The sequence below is a fragment of the Acomys russatus genome, chromosome X (assembly GCF_903995435.1).
Source record: "Acomys russatus chromosome X, mAcoRus1.1, whole genome shotgun sequence".
Taxonomy (NCBI): domain Eukaryota; kingdom Metazoa; phylum Chordata; class Mammalia; order Rodentia; family Muridae; genus Acomys; species Acomys russatus.
This window is the reverse complement of record NC_067169.1, coordinates 39780753-39797399: the sequence shown is the minus strand read 5'-3', so window position 1 is coordinate 39797399 and position 16647 is coordinate 39780753. Positions and strand designations below refer to the sequence as shown.

Sequence of the window (16647 nt, the reverse complement as noted above, 5' to 3'; positions counted from 1 at the left end):
GAGATGAAAAACCAAGTGCAAAATCATTCTTAACTAACTTTCCAACAATTCTTCCCCAAACTGATGACCCATTTATAAAACAAAAGAAAATCCTACTGAATCTCACCTAGAAATGAGAAAGAAGTGATGACTTCAATGAAGTCAATGTGTTTCTAATATATTAATACTTAACGCAATGAGCCTTACAAGCTTGCGATACCGTTTATCTTGACATGATACCTACACAATATATCCTTTAAAACATGGCAGATGAGGTAGAGAATGTTAGCAGCCAGAGAATAACTCAAGAGAAGGTATGTTTGCCTTTGAAAACCTCAGTGTTTTTCAGTGAGTGGCTGGCCTCCTATTTTGTTTGTCCTGATAAATTCTATCGGAATCATTTTGTTGATTGTTTTCCTTGGTGGGGAGGCCAGGTGGCACTCAGAGAAAGGATAAGCAGGCTACAAAGATGAGACTTGATAGCCTATGACCATATTGTTGGGGAGGAGGTCCCCCCAGGTCCTAGACCTAGCTAGGGGAGGGGAATAGAGTGAAAGCGGAAGGGAGGGAGGAACAGGTGGGTACAAGTGAGGGGAAAACAATTGAGATGTCATCTGAATAAATTAATTAAATAATTTAAAAAGAAAAAAGAAATATCAGCAAAAATTTAAATTACAAAAAAAAAGCCAGTTTTGTGAACAATTTTCCCACCCACAGCTATTGCCATGGAGTTATATAGTACTTATAACTCTAACTTTCTTGATTAAATGATTGTATTTTAGGTAAATGTTTTTTGTGATTCTACAGTTTAATGTGAATCGGTTTTGATTCTTTGATCTTCTGTAATAATGTTATTCATGAGTAATGTAAGATCCTTTCAAAGGCCTTTCCATCCATTCTACACTGCTATTTCATTTAAGCATTTGCATTTGAATTCTCAATGCAATAGAAAATATCAAATAATAATGTTATATTGCATAGCAACAAAGATATAAATAAAGGAAGATTCAATAACAAAAGATACAGGGAACTAAAGAAAGAAGATTAGAAAAGAAAAAGAAAAGAGAAAGAATTAAGCTTCTATAATCAAGTACTTCTAAGAGAAAAGTATTTGCAATTGAAAAAAAAGTTTTGTTTGTCTTGTGTAATTTACTTATCATGGAGCCTACAACCTTAAGTAGAGCTTTAATAGTGATCAGATATACATCAAAAGACAAGCTCAAATGGAGAAAACAAAAGATGCTATAATTAAAATAATAATTTATTTTCTATCTGCATTCATTAACATAAGATAGTATGCTAATTACAAACAGTAAGCACATAATCAAATTATTTACAACATATTTTTTTTGTGCAGCATATTTTTGAACAATGAACAACCTAGTGAGTTTTACTGGTCAATCTTCTAAACAATCTCTTATTAATTCATAAATATTTTTACTACAATTCAGAGAAATATGTTTGTATTCTTTCTATTTTCACAAGTTAATCAGACACTTTCCTATAAACCAGTGCATGAAAATAATATATTTGCCTAACTTCCTGTGCTGAACATATTCTATGTTCATTGGCATTCCAGGATTTGGAAAATATAGCATGAATTAAACATGTGTTCTATCTATAAGCATCTCATACAGTATAATCAAGGAGATAGATGTGTAACTGAATAATATGCATATGACCTAAACTATAGGAGAAAAATGAAAAAAAAATCATCTTAATGATTTTTAAGCCATGGTGTGTCATGGATTCTCCTAGAATGTCTTTATCACCAATGAAAATAACTTGCATTCTCCCTTTAAATTTGTGTATATCCCTGTTATATCATTTTTATCTCTGAACATGATGATTTTCTACTTAGTCTTTCCTCCATTTTAATGTAGGTTGTGCCTATCTATTTTATTTTAGTTGAACAGTGCCTGGCATAAAGAGCTCTGGAAGACTGAGGGGATGAACAATTGCTTTATATAACAATAATGATACTATGTTCAATTAATAAGTAATTGTTATGTGATAGGTGGCACCTGTATTTGTAATTAGTAAAGTGGCCAAAAACCTAAGACTAGATATGTCATGGGCTCTAGGGGAAAATCTACTATTACTATGCTAAAATACTCCTAGTAGAATATTGCTATACCCATAGTGAATCACTGAACCCTTATTTAAAAGCCTGTTCTTACAGTCGATGGTAAATAACACAGAGAACCACAACTGAACAGTATGAAGAGAGTGAGCAACTTTGAGCACTCAGTTCTAAAAGGGATGCCTTTATCAAGCCTCTTCATCTCAAGATTGACACATCACTGCAAAAGATGTAAGAGCCAGAGGTGGTAGATGACTCCAAGAACACAGTATCATTCAGACATAGCAAGGATGGTAGAAATATAAACTCATAGAGACTATGACAGCACACACAAGTTTGTACAAATTCAAATGCGACAAGATCCTAGCATAGATAAGAGGAAGTGGACACAAAGTTCCACTCCTAGCCAAGAAGCTATTTGCAACTGATACCTGCTGTGAAAATCAGTTTTCTCCAATGAAATGTCACTACATATATCAACAACATTCCAGGGCAGGTCATATCCCTATGAGTAGTTGGCCAGCAGAAAACACACTCCATGAGCTGTGTGTGTGTCTGTGTGTGTGTGTGTGTGCACTATTCATTTTGTTTGGTATCTTTTTGTCTGCTTTTTGTTTTGTTTTGATGTTTGTTTTTGTTCTGTTTTGAGAAAGAGAGAGGGAGGAGAGAGATGGAAGGAGAGGGAGAAAGGGTACAAGAACATGAAGTTGGGTATATAAGAAAGTGGGAAGGATTTGAGAGGAATTGGAGGAGGGGGAAATATTATCAAAAATATTGCTTATAATATTTTTAGTTCAAAAGAAGAAAAAATTCAGTGAAATTAAATCCATGTCCCCAAAGTTCTGTTTTATTGCAGTAAAACATAGTAACAAGAACTTCATAACATTTGAAAGGTTCAAGAAAATAGAGCTTGGAACATATTGAGTATTTTTCAGCCACCATTCCCCCTTTTCTGAGGAAGTCTAGTGTGAACTATTTGCATCTTATCCTGCAATGGTTGCTGTGCTGATTAGTTTTTGTCATCAACCTAGGAAGACAGAAAATCAGTTGGGGAATTGTTTTTATCAGATTGGACTACGGGCATGTCTGTGGCATATTTTCTTTATTTTCTTGATTTGACGTGGGAGGGTCCAGTCTACTACAGGCAGCACTACCTCTGGTCAAGTTGGCCTGGGTAATATAACAAAGCAAGCTATGTAGAGCAAACCTGTAAGGAGTGTTCCTCCATAACCTCTGCATCAGTTCCTGCCTCCAGGTTCCTACCCTGTTTGAGTGTATGTCCTGTTTTTTCAATGATGGACTGTGATCAGGATGTATAAATCAATTCCTTCTTGAATTGATTTTTAGCCAGTTTATTTTATAACAGTAATAGAAACAAACAAGGACAGTTTGCCAATGATATTAATTTCATTTGAGAAAAGGTGGCTTTGCACTTAAAACCAACATGAATGGGGAGAAACTGAGGAAGCAGCTGAGGAGCTGCTGGGAGTGGATAGCTGCTGGAGGAAAGAGCATCAGTTTTCTTCAGGTAGGTTTCCTATACTCCGGTGGATGTCTCTACACACTAACATACATTGACTACAATGTGTGTTTTTAAAAAGAAAACATGAAGTTGGGAGGGAAATGAGGTTAACATGTCTGACAGAAATTGGAGGAGGTGTGCATATGATATATATATATCATACCAATAAATATAGAACTAAAATATAAATGGTGGCTGCTAGGATTCTGCTTCAGTCCACCTACCTATGACATCATTGCTTACCTGTCACGGGGGCATGGTCCTGCCCAGGGCCATATAAAAGGACACACCTCCACATGGCCCTAGCTCTCTTACCCCTCTTACTCTTTCTTTCTCTTCTTATTCTTCCTCTGTCTCTGTCTCTCTGGGGTATGCCTCCCCCTTTTCCTTCTCTCCCCATGCTCATTTAATAAACTCCTCTACAACATAGTATCTGCTGCCTGGTACCTTATTATACCTTTATTACCCTATATCTTACTGCCTTGATTTTTAAATATAAGTGACATTGAAATTTTTTATTTTATATTCTTTTTAAGCACTTAAATTGAGTGATGTAAGAAAGAATCTCATGCATTATTTGCTACTGTACTAGAAGATCATTCACTTTGCTAATCACAAGATTAGTAGACATTGAAAGTATAATAGCAAAAAAAAAAAAAGTATAATAGCACACCCAAAAGAGAGTATGCAAAATTTCTTTGAAGCACTGAAAATTATAGGAGCTACAGAAGAAGTTTACTAAGAAATGTCCTTCAAAACATGACCCTCTGGGAGTATACAGGAACAGCATCAACAAATGCCTGTGATAAACTTGGGCAATGTCAGATACTGCAAAGACACTTCCTGAATCAAGAAGAGTGATGGAAAAGCCAGTTTCTAGTAAGAAAAAGGTATGACTATTGATCAATGCCTTATTTACAGAGCACTGTACTTGATTCAGAGTATCATTTCACCAGGATGGGGATCCTATGTATAAAAAATTATTGGTCATCTTGCTCACATCATGGCATTTTCTCTTTTCCTTCTTCCTCATACTTATAGATACACCTATAACTTTCTAGTGAATTGTTCTATTCAAATTCATTCTTAAATCAGGAAGAATTCTGTAGACTTTATTTTAAAAATCCATAAAGAAAGAAGAAGAAAAAAATCTAACAGGCCAGCTAAGAACAGGCTGATTGTTTTCCTTTCATATGGTGTTGGGCAGTAAAAACCATTCCCCTGCTGCGTTCCAGGACTTGTTTCCATTTGGGCTTTTACATGATGAGCTAACAAAGGTCCCAGCGTCTGGGCTTGCTGGAGAGGCTCCTGTTCTGGCTAGGTAAGTACAGAATGCTCATATTTGTTTTTCCTTGTTGTCCCCCATTCATGTGGGCTTTTAATAGACAATCATGCAGCGTTGAAGCTGTAAACCTCCTATCCAGATGGCAGACCAGTTTTTGAAGGAATGTTTTCAAAGGTCCCTGCCCAACTGACAACAGTTTATTCCTTCCTAACATGCTTATTTGTGCCATCAAGCAATAGGAGGCACCTATTTTGGACAGTATAAAATTGGCAATTCATGTATAATTGTTGGCTTATTGAGCAAGCGGTATTTTCAATTTTATGACTAGACTCACTTTTATACTCTTGCTGATGAGTTTTCTGGTACTTAAATGTAAGCCAAAACTGTTTCATGTTCATCAGTTATTATTCTCAGCCAGAAATTCCTTATGCTTTCTCACATCAACATGAGTAAGAAATAATTGAAGCAATGGATTAAAAAAATAAGCTCTTGCACTGTCAATTTCAAAATTACTGAATTTATGTATGGATTCAGTAAAGCACACAGATAATGAATTTTCATGAAATGAACACATCTATGTAACTAATATTCATATAAAGATACAAACTATTGGGCCTGTGAAATTGCCTCAGTAAATATAGTGCCTGTTACACAAGCCTGATGCTATCAGTTCAGTTCCACCAACACTCACATAAAAGCTGGAAACACTCCTATTGAGTCTGTGACTTCAGCCCAAGGTATAAGGTGGGGGATATACACAGACAGATCCCTAGAAGCTCACTGGCCAGCCAGGCAGTGAGTTCCTGGTTCAGTGAGGGATCTTGTTTTAAAAAAAATATGGTTGACGATGATGGGTAAAGATACTGCATAGAGATTTCTGACCTCCACAAATGCATACCTGTACAAAACATTTGTTTATGTGCACAGGTGCACGCAAGTGTGTGTGCACATGCACACACATAATGCATCCATAGAACATACACATGCACACGAAAAAAATATACACTATTAGAAATCTTATTTTTGCCAGGCATGGAGGCGCACACCTTTAATCGCAGCACTCAGGAGGCAGAGGCAGGCAGATCACTGCGAGTTTGAGGCCAGCCTGGTGTAAGCGAGACCAGGACAGCCAAAGCTAAAATAGAGAGACCTTGTCTTGAAAAACCAAATAAATAAATAAATAAATAAATAAATAAATAAATAAATAGAAAAGAAACCATATTTTTACATTTTTAGTTCAGGTATAGCTACTATATTGACTTCTTACACTGTCTGCTAGCATTCCTGTATTTAAAACTTGTTGGAGTGAAAACAAATACTCTTCTGTGTTGGACTTTAGATGTTGAACCTTTTTTTTATTAATTATCTACCCTTGCATATGTGAGTAGTTATAGTCACTACTATTCTGTAGTATTTTGTTATCCGACTATACTGTAATATATTTATCTACTCTGTAGTTGGTGTAGACTTAGGTGTTTTTCAGCCTGTGGCTATTAGAAATATGACTGTTGTGAGTATTCTTGTCTAGGACTTTGGTGTATATCTCTTGATTTATTTCTCTCTTGCCACAGTTAGAAGAAAAAAAGGACAATGTGAAAATATCCATGTAAAAAAGTTAGGTTGGAAGTTGCTATATGACTGACTATATTTTGAATATAAACAATTCCCTTTGCTACAGTGATTTCCCTCAGAAACCCAAACTCATTGAGTAACTTAGTAAAATGGCCCCAAGACACTCTTGTTCTCATTTGAAAATCAACCAAATTGCATAAGAGATGAAAGCAAAATTTAGAATAAATATATGCAAGTTTAAAGCAGTATAGAACAGCACTGCCAAAAAATACTCATTAAAATTACTCATGGACAAAATAGATTTAAACTAATTAAAATGCCTAGTCACTCTAGAGTGGCCTAAAAGGAAAGATTGACTTGCTACCAAATGGCTTCATTTTATGGCTTTACATCAAACTTTTGAAATATTTTTAGTTAAGAAAATAAAAGAATAATGGGAAAACTCTCATAGGGAAGCAGATAAAATATCATGAATCATAGGAGACCCATTATCATCATTATGGCAGCATTTTCTATCACATTTATGAATTTAGGTAGGTTTTATCATACTTGTGAAGGGACAATTGAGCAGGTGCCATTTTATGAGGTGCTAATTCTGTAGTGATTCCCAAGTGGAGAATCCACACACAAGGGTCAATTATTATGAGTCTAATAGAAATGCTGTGAATAGGAAAAATTCAAAGTAGCATTAATCTCTGCATTGCTCCCTTGAGCAGAGTTCAACTGTCAGTTTTAGTCCTGAGGAGCTTGGAGACCACTAGTGTGGCCAAAAGCAGTTTGGATTCTTTATATCAAGGGCAGAGTAGGCTGTAATATAAATTTGAAAAACAGTTCCTGATTTTAAAATTATAAGAATGTATCAAGGAAAAGAAGATTAGATATGATTCTTATGATTAAAATATAGATGGAATGTTTCACATATTATCCTGAGATTTAACTTTCAAATTCAAAATTATTTCTAGTTAAAATCTATCTTCATTCTCTGGCTTCTATTCAGCATTGATATAACTCTTCATTTGGGATTTTTATTCAAATTATATTAGATTTATATTCTTATTTTTCATGAATACCAGAACAATGACATACCCTAACAGCAACTAAAATGACAAATGTGAAATGCATAGCATTATAACATATTTTTACTACTCATTGAGGTTAACATATATGACAATTACATATGTTATAGAGGCCATGTTTTATTTTGGATACTGAATATGACCCCCTCCCAAGCTCTTGTATTGAAGGATTAGAACTCAGTGCAGCAATGTTCAAAGCTTATAAGACCGTGATGGCTCTAGCACATTAGATTAGTCCATTCATGGATTCTTAATTTAATGATCTTTTGGTGGATGGTTGCAATACTAGAAGGTTGGTCCCATGATGAAGAAAAGTAGGTCATTGTGAGCAAGTAAGAACTGTGAGGTAAGTACACTCTGTCCCTTGCCCCTTTCTCTCAACCTTACAGCTGTCATGCCCTGACGTAAGTTCTTCTATTCCACCATGATGATCTGCTTCAATATTGGCCTAAATCAATCAGGCCAAGAAGCTATGGATTAAAACACAAAAATGGCAAGCCAAAAGAAATCTTTCTTCTTTTTAAGTTTTAAAAAAAGATTTGTTTATTTTTATTTTATGTGTACGAGTGTCTTGTCTGCATGTATGCATGTGAACTATATTTGTGCCTGTGGAGGCCAGAAAAGGGTACCAGATGCTCTGCAACTGGAGTTATGAGCTACCATGTGATTTTCACAAAGCAGCAAGATCTCTTAAACACTGACCTATTTATCCAGTGACCCTTTAAGTTTTTTTTTTCTTTTTCTTCTTTAACTCAAGTACTTTCTCACAGTGAAGGAGAGCACCATTTGACAATTGAGTAGCAATGCATCTACAGGGTGGAAAGGAACAAAAGAGACAAGAGGACTAATATTTATTGGTGACTAATTGTGTGAAAGGAAATAATCCAGTATTATATATATGTATATACATATAAATATAATTTGTACTTTGTTCTAGTCTTTTAATAATAACTCAGGTTCTGATTCATTAAGTTCTTTATAGATTAGGAACTTGAAAATCATCAAGAAAAATACTTTGACCAATGTCACTACCTAATGATTCGGGAATCAAAGCTATGTCTGCCTGCTCAAACTCATTTCCGATATACCATTTTCCCTTCTAATTCTAAGGTCTGACTCTCTGGTAGCTAAGATCCTAAATGTCCTATGGGAAAGCTTGAAATCAAAACACTCATGCATATAGCAGCACTCCAAATTTAAGGTAATTCTGCTTAGTAAATTTTTGTAGCCATATCAAAGTACCTGAGACTAATTTATAAAATAAAAAATAAAAAATAAAAAATATTTTCTTACAGTTCTAGAGATTGAGGACTCCGCTATGAAAGAAATTGCATGTCCAGTTATCAAGTGAGGGCTGCTTTCTGTTTCCTTGGTGATACTTCTGTAATCATCTGAAAATGAAGACTATTGTTTCTTCACCTTATAGAAGACGAAGAGGCAAGTGAGAAATTGATGCTGTATATAGCCTCCCCTTTAAGGACCTTAATTCTTTTCATGTCAGGAGAATCCTTATGCCTTAACTATGAGTTATTCCTCATCTCTCTCCCTGTTAGCATTACAATGGCCATTAGTTTTAACATCTGAATTTTGGAGAGAATAAACATTTGTACCATACCATCTTTGACACTGGCACTTTTTTTGTTTGTTTGTTTTCTTCCTAAATATATGCTTAGCAACTTCTAGTTATGGTTCAAAGGCAACAAGGAAGGTTCACTCAATAGTTGCATGCTATGTCTGGGCCAAAGTCACGATGCTAAGGAACAAGCATTCTCTAATTTACATCTCTAAGTAATATGTCCTGATTCAGAATACTATACACTTTCATTTCCTTATTCATCCCTCCCAGTATGATGTTTTCACTATATCTAATCTGTTCTAACTCCAAGACATTTTCTATGCTATGACTATAGACTGTGAGACTTATAAATTATACCTGATCAAATTAATTTCCCCTGAAACATTTCTAATGGCTCTACATAGAATTATGATAATAGTCATAATTCTTTATAACACTTATTTTTATTTTTATTAATTGTATGTGCATATGTATATGTGAGTGGATGTGGACAAATGGGTTGGTCAAAAGAGGGTGTCAATGAGATCAAAAGAGGGTGTCAGATTTCCTAGAACTATAGTTACAAGTGGTTGTGAACTGCCCGAGGTAGGTGCTGGGAAATAAACATGGGTCCTCTGCAAAAGCAGCAGGTACTTTGTTAAAAATTGAGTCATCTTTTTCAGCCCCAATGTTCATAGTTCTTGGATCAGAATCTGGCCTTACATTTCTCCTGTTTATCCACATCCTCACATATTTTTCTTTGGCCATCCTATTTCAGAATATGAACAAATATGATATGATATTCATTCATCCATGTCTTTGCCCAATGTGTGTTTATCTGTCTGTAAAACTCTTCTTTTTCCAATTTCCCTAAGTATATCCAACTTTTCTTTGACAGTTCAGCTCCAATACAATGTCTGATTCACTTATTCTGCTATGTAGTCAAATATGACATTATTTAACTGCATAAAGTAATACTAGAGTGTTTTATATTACATTTTAAACTCTAGAGAGGGGTTATGTGCTTAGCATGTTACCTGTACATATCAGGTAGAGTTTTGATTGAATTAAGCAAGTTAAGTTTTGAACAATGAGAGGTTATTAGAATTAAGGGAAATTAACCTATGTAACTAACACAGTGTCTGCCAAATGGAAGATACTCAGTACGAATTATGTTAAAAAGATTGTAACCATTTATTTAATGAACAATAATTCTACAAGTCCAAAAATAATGATTATGACTGTAACAATATTTTAATAGTGTTTTTCTATACAGCTGCACAAACACCTGGCTCAAATATAAATCCTACTGGAGAACTAAAGCATAAGATCTAATGAGGCCAGGACAATTGGTGCCTCATGCCAACAAGGTGAGCCAGTATAGGGAAAGCAATGGGTGTGTACTACAACCATGCATAGAGTCCTGCACTGGCTGGTCTTCAGAGCACAAAGGTATCTTCTCACTTTTACCTTCTAAAGCTCATGGAAATTTCTCTTGCACTAAATTCTAACCCAAGAAAAAGGAAATATTAGAAATGTAGTTCTGGCACAGGTCATTTGGCACAGATGAAAGTTATCACATCACGTATCAAGTCTCCAGATACATAATTATAGAACTAGCCCAAGAAACCAATGTTCTTTCCACTAGATTACTCTCCCTTCTATGGTAGAACAAATTGCAACGATGATAAGAACATATACTTTACACTGCAAGGATTAATTAGTAACAGTTTGAAAGCAGACATCAAATCACTAGATATTCATGCCAGTTTTTCCAGTAATTCTGGTTCGCTTTGACATAAAATTTGCTTTTATCGTAGCAGTTTTTGAAATGGTGAATTTGAAATCATTTAGGTTCTGACATGATTATTCAAGATGACATTTACATTGAAAAATGGCTTTAATACTGATCTATAGAATATACTATCTCTCCACAAAATTGGGAGGGGTATTCCAGAGTACCTGACCCATTTGAGGAAATTTCTGGCCCACTTGAAGAATTTTCCTCTTCCAGACTTTTAACAGTCTAAGACAAATCCATAAGAAGGCATGAGACTTGCACCCTAAATTTTATGAAAATATTTCTATTTTAATATTATTATCAAGACCATTATATTCAAAATCTGGAATATCTGTGTAGTGATCCTCCTAGGACCACTAAATTATTACTAATTTAGTGAAGTGAAACAAAAAGAATATACTGATAAAAATCTACTACTCTCTGCAATTTTTAAAGATTTATTTTATTTTATTTAGTGTGTATGTGTGTGTGTGTATGTGTGTGTGTGTGCGCATACGTGTAGTGGTAGGGAGAAATGCACATGTTGAGTGCAGATGCTGTGGAATCCAGAAGAGGGCACAGAATCCTCTGGAACTTGAGTTATAGGTCAGGGGGAGCACTGGCCACTGTTTCCTTCCCCAATCACCAATCAAGAAAGTTAGTGCCGTTTTTATAATTGAAGTTTCCTCTTCCAAAATGACTCTATCTTGTATTAATTGACATAAAACTAACCAACACAGCATATGAAGTAATGGACTCCAGTACTCTACTCTCATGCACTGTTTTTCTTAGTCCTTTTTACTTTAAAAGTGTTGAAATTTTGGGCTGCCAGAGAATCTGAATTTCTATGTGATCCTTTAATTACATGTATTAGTTAGGTTTACTGTTGCTGTGAAGAGATATCTTGACCATGGCAATTCTTATAAAGGAAACCATTGAATTGGGACTGGCTTACAGTTTCAGAGGTTTAGTCCATTATCGTCACATCTGGTAGCATGGCAGCGTGCAGGCACACATAATGCTAGAGAAGGAGCTGAGAGTTCTCCTTATTGATCTGCAAGCAATAGAAAAACTGCCACAATAGGCCTAGCTTGAGCATATAGAGACCTCAAAGCAGGCCTTCAGTGAGATATACTTCCTCCTACAAGGCCACACCCACTTCAACAAGGCCACACCTCCTAGTAGTGGCACTTTCTAGAGGCGGGGCATTCCAGTAGGTGAGTCTATGGAGACCATTTTTTTTTTTTTTTTTTTTTTTAGTTTTTCGAGACAGGGTTTCTCTGTGTAGCCTTAGCCATCCTGGACTCACTTTGTAGACCAGGCTGGCCTCGAACTCACAGCGATCCGCCTGCCTCTGCCTCCCGATTGCTGGGATTAAAGGCGTGCACCACCAAGCCCAGCTCATGGGGACCATTCTTATTCAAAGGAGTGCTGGTGGTGCTCACCTTTAATCCTAGCACTTGGAAGGCAGAGGCCTGTGGATCTCTGTGAGTTTGTAGGCCAGCTTGGTCTACTGAGCAAGTTAGAGGATAGCCAGAGCTATTATATAGAGAAACTCTGTCTCAAAAACCAAAAACAAAAACAACTGTTACTTTTTTTTTGAAAAAATTATCTTATATGTATGAGTATTTTGGCTGCATGAAATGACTGTGCACCATTTGAACGATTAGTGCCAGTGAAGGTCGGAAAAGGGCTTCAGACCCCTGGAACTGGAGTTATAAACAATTGTGAGCTACTATGTGGTTAATGGGAATTAAACCAGGGTTCTCTGAGAGTAACCAGTTCTCTTAACCACTGAACCATCTCTCTAACATTAGAATCTTTAATAGCTCCATCCAAATAGAAGTGAACAAATTCATAATAACTAAATAAAAGCCTGTTATTCTGAAGACAACCTTCAGATAGCTCCAGAGTTACTTTCTAATTGTGTTGTCTCTGGGCTACAAAACAAACTAAACTAAACTAAAGTAAATAAAGTCACTAACAGAAAGACTCCACAAGCTTTTGTTCTGATAATCATTAACTTATACTATCCACTTACCGTATTTTAGCTTCATTCTACCGTAACCATAACTTTGAAAAATATTTTTAAAACACGTTTCTTCAACTCCTGTTTTTCCTATTCAGTGTAGATGATTTAGTTCACAAACACGAAGCAGTAGTTTTTTATGCTCTATATTACATATAGCATTGAAAATACATCTTTGTAATTTGCTCATTGAAGGAGAATGAAAGTTCTTTATGCATCCTGAAACAATTTTTTTTACTCATAGTAAGCTAAACATTTTAAGAACCTAGTTCCTTTCCTTTGGTTGAACCTCAGTTGAAAGACTTTGATTATGCAAACCAGGTTCACAGTGGCATTGTTGGGCTTGTGACTCATGGCATGTGTTTGCCAAGGCAAGATGGCTGTGTTTCCAGAAGTAGATTGCTATGATAGACACCCCTCTGTATGAGATTAAGAACTGGCTTTAGAGTCCAGTTCAAGGGCAATGCCATTTTTAAATTGGATAACCAGAGATAGCACTAGCTCCGGAATGAGAAACTTTGCTAGGAGGGAGATCAATGTGAAGAATATCTTTACATACAGATTCTTCTGGGACCAGTTTCATCCACTCTTCTTGCTGGTTCTAAATGTCTTATTAGATAAGACAAAATATTGAATAATGATAGTCTAAGACCATGTTCCCTAAAGATATTTTCATCTTGTAGTTTCCAACCAAGCTTGGTATAGAACCAAGTCCATTGCACATAATAGGCAAGAGCTCTACTGAGTCACGTCACCAGCACAACATTTTAATTAAATAATACATTATTTAGTTTTAAAATAAGATTGGTAAGATTGGTTAGAAACTGTGGTACTTAGCATCAGGAAGATGTGAGCTTAGTTCTAGCTGTGTCACTTACCAGAAGTGTCATTTTGGAAAAATTACTATGGACTTGGCTTTCCAAGTGATATTACTAAGATTCTTATTGTGATCATCATATGGAATGTTAATGGATGTCGCAATTTCCAGTGAGGGAGGGTAACATAATGTTAGGGCTTCTTTTTAAAAAAAAAAATAATTTAAAATTAAATTGTGTGTGTGTGTGTGTGTGTGTGTGTGTGTGTGTGTGTGTGTGTGTGTGTTTATGTGTATACAGGCTTTTGGAAGCCATAAGAGGGCATGCATTTGTGGGGATATGTACACATATGAATGTCAGTACCCACAGAGTCCAGAAGACAGTATTCAGTCTCCTACAGCTGGGATTATAGGTGAGTCAACAGATATAGGTGCTGGGAAACTAGAGTCCTCTTCAAGAGTAGTATGCATAGTAATATGCACTGTTAACCACTGAGTAATTTCTTCAGCCCCTGACTTTCTGTGTGACAGGATCTCATGATGTAGACCAAGCTGGCCTTGAACTCACAGTTATGTACCTGCCTCTACTTTCTGAGTTCTGGGATTAAAAGAGTAAACCACTACACAAGGATCCCTCTGACTATTATTAATATTGTTTATGAAAAATAGAAATTACTAAGGCTTTTAGAGGACACATTTTGAACTTAGGGTCTGGATTTAAATCTAAGGGTTCACCCATGCATTCTCTTTGTGTATTCTTAGACTTATGTCTTTTCATATGCAGATTAGGGAGGATAGCTACTTCTTAAGGACCATTGTTAGTTTAAATTAAACTATATGTACATATTCAATACTATACACATAGTAAGCTCATAATTCAGTTCATTCACATCTAATTATTCATGTCTTCCATATTACATATAGTTTTCTGCTCTTATTTGCCAATTATCGTGGTTATGATAATTAGTAAGGCTGATAACATTTAACTCTACACAAAGTTCAGGGAAAGAGATTGCTCGGTGCATATAACAATAATGGATAACTTGTTTAAAAGTGAAAAACTGAAATCTTCACCCCAGTGGGTCATACAAAGTAGATGAATCATTCTCTGATATTGGAATTTTCACAAGCAATCCAAATTACTTTGATAACACACTTAAGACTCAAGAAAATAAGAGCATACTGACATCAGAAACCTGAGGCAGCTCAGACCAGATCAACCCACCCAGCTCAGATCTGAAGAACTCTGTAGCCAGTCTATATAAATATCAGATAAGTGAATATGTTTTCAAGCCACTCACTTCGGGGTGGTTGTCATGCACTTAATATCAGTTTCAACATGAAGCAACCTATGAATATAAGAAACTCTTGAAGGAAACCTATTAATTTTACAACTAATATGTATCATCAAAAAATACACTGAAAAAAGAATTAGCCATCACACCGTACTGTGCCTAAATGATCAATGACTGGCAGTGGAGTCATTAACTAAACAATCATCACAATGATTAGTCAGATATATTATTAAATATAATAGTAAGAATTAGCAAATGTCAGGGATAATTGTAGTTGGCATCTTTGATTTGGAGTAAATATTGGGAAGGGATAGACATGGAATGTCAAGCATGGCTATTACACATTTGACCACACAGCTGGTCAGTGATAGAGTACAGCCATTTGCTAGCTCCTCTGAGACCTCGATTTTTTATCATGCCATGCTGTGGGAGACCGTGATACCCTCAGGCCCTCACAACAAGTTAATTATTGGGCATATTGTTCAACAGCAGAGGGAAACTTGTTCATACTGTTTTTCTTTGAGCTGAATATATTCTGAGGCAAAACAGAAAACTTCAGATACAATTACTAAGATGTTTTTGGTCTTTTTCCCTGCATGCCCAGCAGCTGCTGAGTGTTCAGCATCAGATATGAGAAGTTAAGCTGAACAAACTAGAGAAAAACCTTCTAGAGAAAGCAAGCTCAGCTTAAAAAAAAACAAACAACAACCACACACACACACACACACACACACACACACACACAAACCACTAAGGTTGCTGACTCAAGAGCCCAGGACAGCTTAATAAAATTGAGTAGAAGAAAACCAATTAAACACTTTAAACTGCTATTCTGGGGCTCACCAAAACAACACAAATCAAAAGAGTGATTATTCAATTATTAGTAGCAGCTGGATTTTGTGATTTCTTTTTAGTTAAGCTATGTCTTCATATCTTTCTCCCATCCCCCAACATACACCTTGCTGCTACTTCCTAGAGGGGCCAAATGGTATCTTTTAAATCTCTAGAACATACTTCTCTGTGTATTTGCCCACAGGGACATTGAAATATAATTTCATGCTTAATACTTAACTCAGAGAATATCCAGAGATTGGGATAGATACTGTAACTTCCTATTGGGACTCTAGGTGAGAGAGGTAAAGAAGAATGGGGAAATAGAAGGATACAGAGGATCCTATAAACCTACAAGAAGATCATTAAAGTTGGTAGCTCTGGACCCAGGTGGGTCAGCTCAAACTATTGTACCAACCAAGGACAATGCATGCAGGAAACCTAGAACCCCTATCGAGAACTAGCCAATGGACACCGCATTCTCCACTATTTTGTGGAGAGCAGGGAGAGACTCTGACTCTTGTGCCTTCTTCTATTTGACCACTTCTCCTTGGTGGGAAGACCTGGTGACACTCAGAGGAAGAGTAAGCAGGATACTAGAAAGAGACCTAACAGGTTGTGATCTTATAGTGAGGGACAAGGTCACCTTCTGTCACAGACCTAGGGGAGAGGAATACGATGGAGGAGGGAGGGAGGGGGAATGGGAAGATACAAGTGAGGGGATAAAATATGAGATGTAATCTGAATAAATTACTTAAATAATTTTTTAAAACGCTGGAGAGATGGTTCAGAGGTTAAGGGTACTGACTGCTCCTCCAGAGGTCCT

The 16647-nt window shown here is 36.1% G+C and overlaps 1 pseudogene; it reads left to right on the top strand.

The window, feature by feature from the left end:
- Positions 1-242: 242 nt before the first annotated feature.
- The window catches only part of LOC127185228 (transcription factor A, mitochondrial-like), a 36004-nt pseudogene continuing 19599 nt past the window's right edge, over positions 243-16647 (top strand).